This window comes from Pungitius pungitius, chromosome 7 (genome assembly GCF_949316345.1).
Source record: "Pungitius pungitius chromosome 7, fPunPun2.1, whole genome shotgun sequence".
In the NCBI taxonomy this organism is placed as follows: Eukaryota; Metazoa; Chordata; class Actinopteri; order Perciformes; family Gasterosteidae; genus Pungitius; species Pungitius pungitius.
In genome coordinates, this window is record NC_084906.1 from 10,865,344 (window position 1) to 10,877,282 (window position 11,939).

Below are 11,939 nucleotides of genomic sequence, written 5' to 3' on the forward strand. Positions count from 1 at the left end.
CCTAATCCTTCATACCATAATGATAATGATGAAAAAAGTTCATTTCCTTGATGGAAACAGTGTAAGCTAAAGCATTCTTCATAAAGTCCGTTTTAGCTGTTTTCTCCTTCTGCAAAAGCTTTGAAAGTAACAATAATGGTCAAAACGTTGTTGAGTGAATCAGGTTCTAAAACTAAACCTAATCCTTCATGCCACAATGATAATGATGAAAAAAGGTCATTTCCTTGATGGAAAGAATGTAAGCTAAAGCATTCTTCATAAAGTCCGTTTTAGTTGCTTTCTTCTTCTGCAAAAGCTTTGAAAGTAACAATAATGGTCAAAACGTAGTTGAGTGAATCAGGTTCTAAAACTAAACCTAATCCTTTATGCCACAATGATAATGATGAAAAAAGGTCATTTCCTTGATGAAGCTAAAGCATTCTTCATAAAGTCTGTTTTAGTTGCTTTCTCCTTCTGTAAAAGCTTTGAAAGTAACAATAATGTTCAAAACTTTGTTGAGTGAATCAGGTTCTAAAACTAAACCTAATCCTTCATTTCATAATGATAATGATGAAAAAAGGTCATTTCCTTGATGGAAACAGTGTAAGCTAAAGCATTCTTTATAAAGTCCGTTTAGCTGCTTTCTCCTTCTGCAAAAGCTTTGAAAGTAACAATAATGGTCAAAACGTAGTTGAGTGAATCAGGTTCTAAAACTAGACCTAATCCTTCATACCATAATGATAATGATGAAAAAAGTTCATTTCCTTGATGGAAACAGTGTAAGCTAAAGCATTCTTCATAAAGTCCGTTTTAGCTGTTTTCTCCTTCTGCAAAAGCTTTGAAAGTAACAATAATGGTCAAAACGTTGTTGAGTGAATCAGGTTCTAAAACTAAACCTAATTCTTCATTTGATAATGATAATGATGAAAAAAGGTCATTTCCTTGATGGAAAGAATGTAAGCTAAAGCATTCTTCATAAAGTCCGTTTTAGTTGCTTTCTTCTTCTGCAAAAGCTTTGAAAGTAACAATAATGGTCAAAACGTTGTTGAGTGAATCAGGTTCTAAAACTAAACCTAATTCTTCATTTGATAATGATAATGATGAAAAAAGGTCATTTCCTTGATGGAAAGAATGTAAGCTAAAGCATTCTTTATAAAGTCCGTTTAGCTGCTTTCTCCTTCTGCAAAAGCTTTGAAAGTAACAATAATGGTCAAAAAGTTGTTGAGTGAATCAGGTTCTAAAACTAAACCTAATCCTTCATGCCACAATGATAATGATGAAAAAAGGTCATTTCCTTGATGGAAACAGTGTAAGCTAAAGCATTCTTCATAAAGTCCGTTTTAGCTGTTTTCTCCTTCTGCAAAAGCTTTGAAAGTAACAATAATGGTCAAAACGTTGTTGAGTGAATCAGGTTCTAAAACTAAACCTAATCCTTCATTTGATAATGATAATGATGAAAAAAGGTCATTTCCTTGATGGAAACAGTGTGAGCTAAAGCATTCCTCTTACAGTCCGCTTTAGTGCTTTCTCCTTCTGCAAAAGCTTTGAAAGTAACAATAATGGTCAAAACGTTGTTGAGTGAATCAGGTTCTAAAACTAAACCTAATCCTTCATGCCACAATGATAATGATGAAAAAAGGTCATTTCCTTGATGGAAACAGTGTAAGCTAAAGCATTCTTTATAAAGTCCGTTTAGCTGCTTTCTCCTTCTGCAAAAGCTTTGAAAGTAACAATAATGGTCAAAACGTTGTTGAGTGAATCAGGTTCTAAAACTAAACCTAATCCTTCATGCCACAATGATAATGATGAAAAAAGGTCATTTCCTTGATGGAAACAGTGAAAGCTAAGGCATTCTTCATACAGTCCGTTTTAGCTGTTTTCTCTTTCTGCAAAAGCTTTGAAAGTAACAATATGGGTCAAAACGTTGTTGAGTGAATCAGGTTCTAAAACTAGACCTTATCCTTCATACCATAATGATAATGATGAAAAAGGGTCATTTGCTTGATAGAAAACATAGTTGAATGAATCGGGTTCTACAACAACACCTAATCCTTCATGCCACAATGATAATGATGAAAAAAGGTCATTTCCTTGATAGAAACAGTGAAAGCTAAGGCATTCTTCATACAGTCCGTTTTAGCTGTTTTCTCTTTCTTCAAAAGCTTTGAAAGTAATAATATTGGTCAAAACGTAGTTGAGTGAATCAGGTTCTAAAACTAGACCTAATCCTTCTTTCGATAATGATAATGATGAAAAAGGGTCATTTGCTTGATAGAAAACGTAGTTGAGTGAATCGGGTTCTACAACAACACCTAATCCTTCATACCATAATGAAAATGATGAAAAAGGGTCATTTGCTTGATAGAAACAGTGAAAGCTAAGGCATTCTTCATACAGTCCATTTTAGCTGTTTTCTCTTTCTGCAAAAGCTTTGAAAGTAACAATATGGGTCAAAACGTAGTTGAGTGAATCAGGTTCTAAAACTAGACCTTATCCTTCATACCATAATGATAATGATGAAAAAGGGTCATTTGCTTGATAGAAACAGTGAAAGCTAAAGCATTCTTCATACAGTCCATTTTAGCTGTTTTCTTCTTCTGCAAAAGCTTTGAAAGTAACAAAAATGTTCAAAACGTTGTTGAGTGAATCAGGTTCTAAAACTAAACCTAATTCTTCATTTGATAATGATAATGATGAAAAAAGGTCATTTCCTTGATGGAAACAGTGTAAGCTAAAGCATTCTTTATAAAGTCCGTTTAGCTGCTTTCTCCATCTGCAAAAGCTTTGAAAGTAACAATAATGGTCAAAACGTTGTTGAGTGAATCAGGTTCTAAAACTAAACCTAATCCTTCATTTCATAATGATAATGATGAAAAAAGGTCATTTCCTTGATGGAAACAGTGTAAGCTAAAGCATTCCTCTTACAGTCCGCTTTAGTGCTTTCTCCTTCTGCAAAAGCTTTGAAAGTAACAATAATGGTCAAAACGTTGTTGAGTGAATCAGGTTCTAAAACTAAACCTAATTCTTCATTTGATAATGATAATGATGAAAAAAAGGTCATTTCCTTGATGGAAAGAATGTAAGCTAAAGCATTCTTCATAAAGTCCGTTTTAGTTGCTTTCTTCTTCTGCAAAAGCTTTGAAAGTAACAATAATGGTCAAAACGTTGTTGAGTGAATCAGGTTCTAAAACTAAACCTAATTCTTCATTTGATAATGATGAAAAAAGGTCATTTCCTTGATGGAAAGAATGTAAGCTAAAGCATTTTTTATAAAGTCCGTTTAGCTGCTTTCTCCTTCTGCAAAAGCTTTGAAAGTAACAATAATGGTCAAAAAGTTGTTGAGTGAATCAGGTTATAAAACTAAACCTAATCCTTCATTTCATAATGATAATGATGAAAAAAGGTCATTTCCTTGATGTAAAGAGTATAAGCTAAAGCATTCTTCATAAAGTCCGTTTTAGCTGTTTTCTCCTTCTGCAAAAGCTTTGAAAGTAACAATAATGGTCAAAACGTTGTTGAGTGAATCAGGTTCTAAAACTAAACCTAATCCTTCATGCCACAATGATAATGATGAAAAAAGGTCATTTCCTTGATGGAAAGAATGTAAGCTAAAGCATTCTTCATAAAGTCCGTTTTAGTTGCTTTTTTTCTTCTGCAAAAGCTTTGAAAGTAACAATAATGGTCAAAACGTTGTTGAGTGAATCAGGTTCTAAAACTAAACCTAATTCTTCATTTCATAATGATAATGATGAAAAAAGGTCATTTCCTTGATGGAAAGAATGTAAGCTAAAGCATTCTTCATAAAGTCCGTTTTAGTTGCTTTCTTCTTCTGCAAAAGCTTTGAAAGTAACAATAATGGTCAAAACGTTGTTGAGTGAATCAGGTTCTAAAACTAAACCTAATCCTTCATTTGATAATGATAATGATGAAAAAAGGTCATTTCCTTGATGGAAACAGTGTAAGCTAAAGCATTCCTCTTACAGTCCGCTTTAGCTGTTTTCTCCTTCTGCAAAAGCTTTGAAAGTAACAATAATGGTAAAAACGTAGTTGAGTGAATCAGGTTCTAAAACTAAACCTAATCCTTAATGCCACAATGATAATGATGAAAAAAGGTCATTTCCTTGATGAAGCTAAAGCATTCTTCATAAAGTCCGTTTTAGCTGTTTTCTCCTTCTGCAAAAGCTTTGAAAGTAACAATAATGGTCAAAACGTTGTTGAGTGAATCAGGTTCTAAAACTAAACCTAATCCTTCATGCCACAATGATAATGATGAAAAAAGGTCATTTCCTTGATGGAAACAGTGTAAGCTAAAGCATTCTTTATAAAGTCTGTTTAGCTGCTTTCTCCTTCTGCAAAAGCTTTGAAAGTAACAATAATGGTCAAAACTTTGTTGAGTGAATCAGGTTCTAAAACTAAACCTAATCCTTCATTTCATAATGATAATGATGAAAAAAGGTCATTTCCTTGATGGAAACAGTGTAAGCTAAAGCATTCTTTATAAAGTCCGTTTAGCTGCTTTCTCCTTCTGCAAAAGCTTTGAAAGTAACAATAATGGTCAAAACGTAGTTGAGTGAATCAGGTTCTAAAACTAGACCTAATCCTTCATACCATAATGATAATGATGAAAAAAGTTCATTTCCTTGATGGAAACAGTGTAAGCTAAAGCATTCTTCATAAAGTCCGTTTTAGCTGTTTTCTCCTTCTGCAAAAGCTTTGAAAGTAACAATAATGGTCAAAACGTTGTTGAGTGAATCAGGTTCTAAAACTAAACCTAATCCTTCATGCCACAATGATAATGATGAAAAAAGGTCATTTCCTTGATGGAAAGAATGTAAGCTAAAGCATTCTTCATAAAGTCCGTTTTAGTTGCTTTCTTCTTCTGCAAAAGCTTTGAAAGTAACAATAATGGTCAAAACGTAGTTGAGTGAATCAGGTTCTAAAACTAAACCTAATCCTTTATGCCACAATGATAATGATGAAAAAAGGTCATTTCCTTGATGAAGCTAAAGCATTCTTCATAAAGTCTGTTTTAGTTGCTTTCTCCTTCTGTAAAAGCTTTGAAAGTAACAATAATGTTCAAAACTTTGTTGAGTGAATCAGGTTCTAAAACTAAACCTAATCCTTCATTTCATAATGATAATGATGAAAAAAGGTCATTTCCTTGATGGAAACAGTGTAAGCTAAAGCATTCTTTATAAAGTCCGTTTAGCTGCTTTCTCCTTCTGCAAAAGCTTTGAAAGTAACAATAATGGTCAAAACGTAGTTGAGTGAATCAGGTTCTAAAACTAGACCTAATCCTTCATACCATAATGATAATGATGAAAAAAGTTCATTTCCTTGATGGAAACAGTGTAAGCTAAAGCATTCTTCATAAAGTCCGTTTTAGCTGTTTTCTCCTTCTGCAAAAGCTTTGAAAGTAACAATAATGGTCAAAACGTTGTTGAGTGAATCAGGTTCTAAAACTAAACCTAATTCTTCATTTGATAATGATAATGATGAAAAAAGGTCATTTCCTTGATGGAAAGAATGTAAGCTAAAGCATTCTTCATAAAGTCCGTTTTAGCTGTTTTCTCCTTCTGCAAAAGCTTTGAAAGTAACAATAATGGTCAAAACGTTGTTGAGTGAATCAGGTTCTAAAACTAAACCTAATTCTTCATTTGATAATGATAATGATGAAAAAAGGTCATTTCCTTGATGGAAAGAATGTAAGCTAAAGCATTCTTTATAAAGTCCGTTTAGCTGCTTTCTCCTTCTGCAAAAGCTTTGAAAGTAACAATAATGGTCAAAAAGTTGTTGAGTGAATCAGGTTCTAAAACTAAACCTAATCCTTCATGCCACAATGATAATGATGAAAAAAGGTCATTTCCTTGATGGAAACAGTGTAAGCTAAAGCATTCTTCATAAAGTCCGTTTTAGCTGTTTTCTCCTTCTGCAAAAGCTTTGAAAGTAACAATAATGGTCAAAACGTTGTTGAGTGAATCAGGTTCTAAAACTAAACCTAATCCTTCATTTGATAATGATAATGATGAAAAAAGGTCATTTCCTTGATGGAAAGAATGTAAGCTAAAGCATTCTTTATAAAGTCCGTTTAGCTGCTTTCTCCTTCTGCAAAAGCTTTGAAAGTAACAATAATGGTCAAAACGTTGTTGAGTGAATCAGGTTCTAAAACTAGACCTTATCCTTCATACCATAATGATAATGATGAAAAAGGGTCATTTGCTTGATAGAAAACATAGTTGAGTGAATCGGGTTCTACAACAACACCTAATCCTTCATGCCACAATGATAATGATGAAAAAAGGTCATTTCCTTGATAGAAACAGTGAAAGCTAAGGCATTCTTCATACAGTCCGTTTTAGCTGTTTTCTCTTTCTTCAAAAGCTTTGAAAGTAATAATATTGGTCAAAACGTAGTTGAGTGAATCAGGTTCTAAAACTAGACCTAATCCTTCTTTCGATAATGATAATGATGAAAAAGGGTCATTTGCTTGATAGAAAACGTAGTTGAGTGAATCGGGTTCTACAACAACACCTAATCCTTCATACCATAATGAAAATGATGAAAAAGGGTCATTTGCTTGATAGAAACAGTGAAAGCTAAGGCATTCTTCATACAGTCCATTTTAGCTGTTTTCTCTTTCTGCAAAAGCTTTGAAAGTAACAATATGGGTCAAAACGTAGTTGAGTGAATCAGGTTCTAAAACTAGACCTTATCCTTCATACCATAATGATAATGATGAAAAAGGGTCATTTGCTTGATAGAAAACGTAGTTGAGTGAATCTGGTTCTACAACAACACCTAATCCTTCATACCATAATGAAAATGATGAAAAAAGGTCATTTGCTTGTATAGAAACAGTGAAAGCTAAAGCATTCTTCATACAGTCCATTTTAGCTGTTTTCTCCTTCTGCAAAAGCTTTGAAAGTAACAAAAATGTTCAAAACGTTGTTGAGTGAATCAGGTTCTAAAACTAAACCTAATTCTTCATTTGATAATGATAATGATGAAAAAAGGTCATTTCCTTGATGGAAACAGTGTAAGCTAAAGCATTCTTTATAAAGTCCGTTTAGCTGCTTTCTCCATCTGCAAAAGCTTTGAAAGTAACAATAATGGTCAAAACGTTGTTGAGTGAATCAGGTTCTAAAACTAAACCTAATCCTTCATTTCATAATGATAATGATGAAAAAAGGTCATTTCCTTGATGGAAACAGTGTAAGCTAAAGCATTCCTCTTACAGTCCGCTTTAGTGCTTTCTCCTTCTGCAAAAGCTTTGAAAGTAACAATAATGGTCAAAACGTTGTTGAGTGAATCAGGTTCTAAAACTAAACCTAATTCTTCATTTGATAATGATAATGATGAAAAAAAGGTCATTTCCTTGATGGAAAGAATGTAAGCTAAAGCATTCTTCATAAAGTCCGTTTTAGTTGCTTTCTTCTTCTGCAAAAGCTTTGAAAGTAACAATAATGGTCAAAACGTTGTTGAGTGAATCAGGTTCTAAAACTAAACCTAATTCTTCATTTGATAATGATAATGATGAAAAAAGGTCATTTCCTTGATGGAAAGAATGTAAGCTAAAGCATTCTTTATAAAGTCCGTTTAGCTGCTTTCTCCTTCTGCAAAAGCTTTGAAAGTAACAATAATGGTCAAAAAGTTGTTGAGTGAATCAGGTTCTAAAACTAAACCTAATCCTTCATGCCACAATGATAATGATGAAAAAAGGTCATTTCCTTGATGGAAACAGTGTAAGCTAAAGCATTCTTCATAAAGTCCGTTTTAGCTGTTTTCTCCTTCTGCAAAAGCTTTGAAAGTAACAATAATGGTCAAAACGTTGTTGAGTGAATCAGGTTCTAAAACTAAACCTAATCCTTCATTTGATAATGATAATGATGAAAAAAGGTCATTTCCTTGATGGAAACAGTGTGAGCTAAAGCATTCCTCTTACAGTCCGCTTTAGTGCTTTCTCCTTCTGCAAAAGCTTTGAAAGTAACAATAATGGTCAAAACGTTGTTGAGTGAATCAGGTTCTAAAACTAAACCTAATCCTTCATGCCACAATGATAATGATGAAAAAAGGTCATTTCCTTGATGGAAACAGTGTAAGCTAAAGCATTCTTTATAAAGTCCGTTTAGCTGCTTTCTCCTTCTGCAAAAGCTTTGAAAGTAACAATAATGGTCAAAACGTTGTTGAGTGAATCAGGTTCTAAAACTAAACCTAATCCTTCATGCCACAATGATAATGATGAAAAAAGGTCATTTCCTTGATGGAAACAGTGAAAGCTAAGGCATTCTTCATACAGTCCGTTTTAGCTGTTTTCTCTTTCTGCAAAAGCTTTGAAAGTAACAATATGGGTCAAAACGTTGTTGAGTGAATCAGGTTCTAAAACTAGACCTTATCCTTCATACCATAATGATAATGATGAAAAAGGGTCATTTGCTTGATAGAAAACATAGTTGAGTGAATCGGGTTCTACAACAACACCTAATCCTTCATGCCACAATGATAATGATGAAAAAAGGTCATTTCCTTGATAGAAACAGTGAAAGCTAAGGCATTCTTCATACAGTCCGTTTTAGCTGTTTTCTCTTTCTTCAAAAGCTTTGAAAGTAATAATATTGGTCAAAACGTAGTTGAGTGAATCAGGTTCTAAAACTAGACCTAATCCTTCTTTCGATAATGATAATGATGAAAAAGGGTCATTTGCTTGATAGAAAACGTAGTTGAGTGAATCGGGTTCTACAACAACACCTAATCCTTCATACCATAATGAAAATGATGAAAAAGGGTCATTTGCTTGATAGAAACAGTGAAAGCTAAGGCATTCTTCATACAGTCCATTTTAGCTGTTTTCTCTTTCTGCAAAAGCTTTGAAAGTAACAATATGGGTCAAAACGTAGTTGAGTGAATCAGGTTCTAAAACTAGACCTTATCCTTCATACCATAATGATAATGATGAAAAAGGGTCATTTGCTTGATAGAAAACGTAGTTGAGTGAATCTGGTTCTACAACAACACCTAATCCTTCATACCATAATGAAAATGATGAAAAAAGGTCATTTGCTTGATAGAAACAGTGAAAGCTAAAGCATTCTTCATACAGTCCATTTTAGCTGTTTTCTCCTTCTGCAAAAGCTTTGAAAGTAACAAAAATGTTCAAAACGTTGTTGAGTGAATCAGGTTCTAAAACTAAACCTAATTCTTCATTTGATAATGATAATGATGAAAAAAGGTCATTTCCTTGATGGAAACAGTGTAAGCTAAAGCATTCTTTATAAAGTCCGTTTAGCTGCTTTCTCCATCTGCAAAAGCTTTCAAAGTAACAATAATGGTCAAAACGTTGTTGAGTGAATCAGGTTCTAAAACTAAACCTAATCCTTCATTTCATAATGATAATGATGAAAAAAGGTCATTTCCTTGATGGAAACAGTGTAAGCTAAAGCATTCTTCATAAAGTCCGTTTTAGCTGTTTTCTCCTTCTGCAAAAGCTTTGAAAGTAACAATAATGGTCAAAACGTTGTTGAGTGAATCAGGTTCTAAAACTAAACCTAATCCTTTATGCCACAATGATAATGATGAAAAAAGGTCATTTCCTTGATGAAGCTAAAGCATTCTTCATAAAGTCTGTTTTAGTTGCTTTCTCCTTCTGTAAAAGCTTTGAAAGTAACAATAATGTTCAAAACTTTGTTGAGTGAATCAGGTTCTAAAACTAAACCTAATCCTTCATTTCATAATGATAATGATGAAAAAAGGTCATTTCCTTGATGGAAACAGTGTAAGCTAAAGCATTCTTTATAAAGTCCGTTTAGCTGCTTTCTCCTTCTGCAAAAGCTTTGAAAGTAACAATAATGGTCAAAACGTAGTTGAGTGAATCAGGTTCTAAAACTAGACCTAATCCTTCATACCATAATGATAATGATGAAAAAAGTTCATTTCCTTGATGGAAACAGTGTAAGCTAAAGCATTCTTCATAAAGTCCGTTTTAGCTGTTTTCTCCTTCTGCAAAAGCTTTGAAAGTAACAATAATGGTCAAAACGTTGTTGAGTGAATCAGGTTCTAAAACTAAACCTAATTCTTCATTTGATAATGATAATGATGAAAAAAGGTCATTTCCTTGATGGAAAGAATGTAAGCTAAAGCATTCTTCATAAAGTCCGTTTTAGTTGCTTTCTTCTTCTGCAAAAGCTTTGAAAGTAACAATAATGGTCAAAACGTTGTTGAGTGAATCAGGTTCTAAAACTAAACCTAATTCTTCATTTGATAATGATAATGATGAAAAAAGGTCATTTCCTTGATGGAAAGAATGTAAGCTAAAGCATTCTTTATAAAGTCCGTTTAGCTGCTTTCTCCTTCTGCAAAAGCTTTGAAAGTAACAATAATGGTCAAAAAGTTGTTGAGTAAATCAGGTTCTAAAACTAAACCTAATCCTTCATGCCACAATGATAATGATGAAAAAAGGTCATTTCCTTGATGGAAACAGTGTAAGCTAAAGCATTCTTCATAAAGTCCGTTTTAGCTGTTTTCTCCTTCTGCAAAAGCTTTGAAAGTAACAATAATGGTCAAAACGTTGTTGAGTGAATCAGGTTCTAAAACTAAACCTAATCCTTCATTTGATAATGATAATGATGAAAAAAGGTCATTTCCTTGATGGAAACAGTGTGAGCTAAAGCATTCCTCTTACAGTCCGCTTTAGTGCTTTCTCCTTCTGCAAAAGCTTTGAAAGTAACAATAATGGTCAAAACGTTGTTGAGTGAATCAGGTTCTAAAACTAAACCTAATCCTTCATGCCACAATGATAATGATGAAAAAAGGTCATTTCCTTGATGGAAACAGTGTAAGCTAAAGCATTCTTTATAAAGTCCGTTTAGCTGCTTTCTCCTTCTGCAAAAGCTTTGAAAGTAACAATAATGGTCAAAACGTTGTTGAGTGAATCAGGTTCTAAAACTAAACCTAATCCTTCATGCCACAATGATAATGATGAAAAAAGGTCATTTCCTTGATGGAAACAGTGAAAGCTAAGGCATTCTTCATACAGTCCGTTTTAGCTGTTTTCTCTTTCTGCAAAAGCTTTGAAAGTAACAATATGGGTCAAAACGTTGTTGAGTGAATCAGGTTCTAAAACTAGACCTTATCCTTCATACCATAATGATAATGATGAAAAAGGGTCATTTGCTTGATAGAAAACATAGTTGAGTGAATCGGGTTCTACAACAACACCTAATCCTTCATGCCACAATGATAATGATGAAAAAAGGTCATTTCCTTGATAGAAACAGTGAAAGCTAAGGCATTCTTCATACAGTCCGTTTTAGCTGTTTTCTCTTTCTTCAAAAGCTTTGAAAGTAATAATATTGGTCAAAACGTAGTTGAGTGAATCAGGTTCTAAAACTAGACCTAATCCTTCTTTCGATAATGATAATGATGAAAAAGGGTCATTTGCTTGATAGAAAACGTAGTTGAGTGAATCGGGTTCTACAACAACACCTAATCCTTCATACCATAATGAAAATGATGAAAAAGGGTCATTTGCTTGATAGAAACAGTGAAAGCTAAGGCATTCTTCATACAGTCCATTTTAGCTGTTTTCTCTTTCTGCAAAAGCTTTGAAAGTAACAATATGGGTCAAAACGTAGTTGAGTGAATCAGGTTCTAAAACTAGACCTTATCCTTCATACCATAATGATAATGATGAAAAAGGGTCATTTGCTTGATAGAAAACGTAGTTGAGTGAATCTGGTTCTACAACAACACCTAATCCTTCATACCATAATGAAAATGATGAAAAAAGGTCATTTGCTTGTATAGAAACAGTGAAAGCTAAAGCATTCTTCATACAGTCCATTTTAGCTGTTTTCTCCTTCTGCAAAAGCTTTGAAAGTAACAAAAATGTTCAAAACGTTGTTGAGTGAATCAGGTTCTAAAACTAAACCTAATCCTTCATTTCATAATGATAATGATGAAAAAAG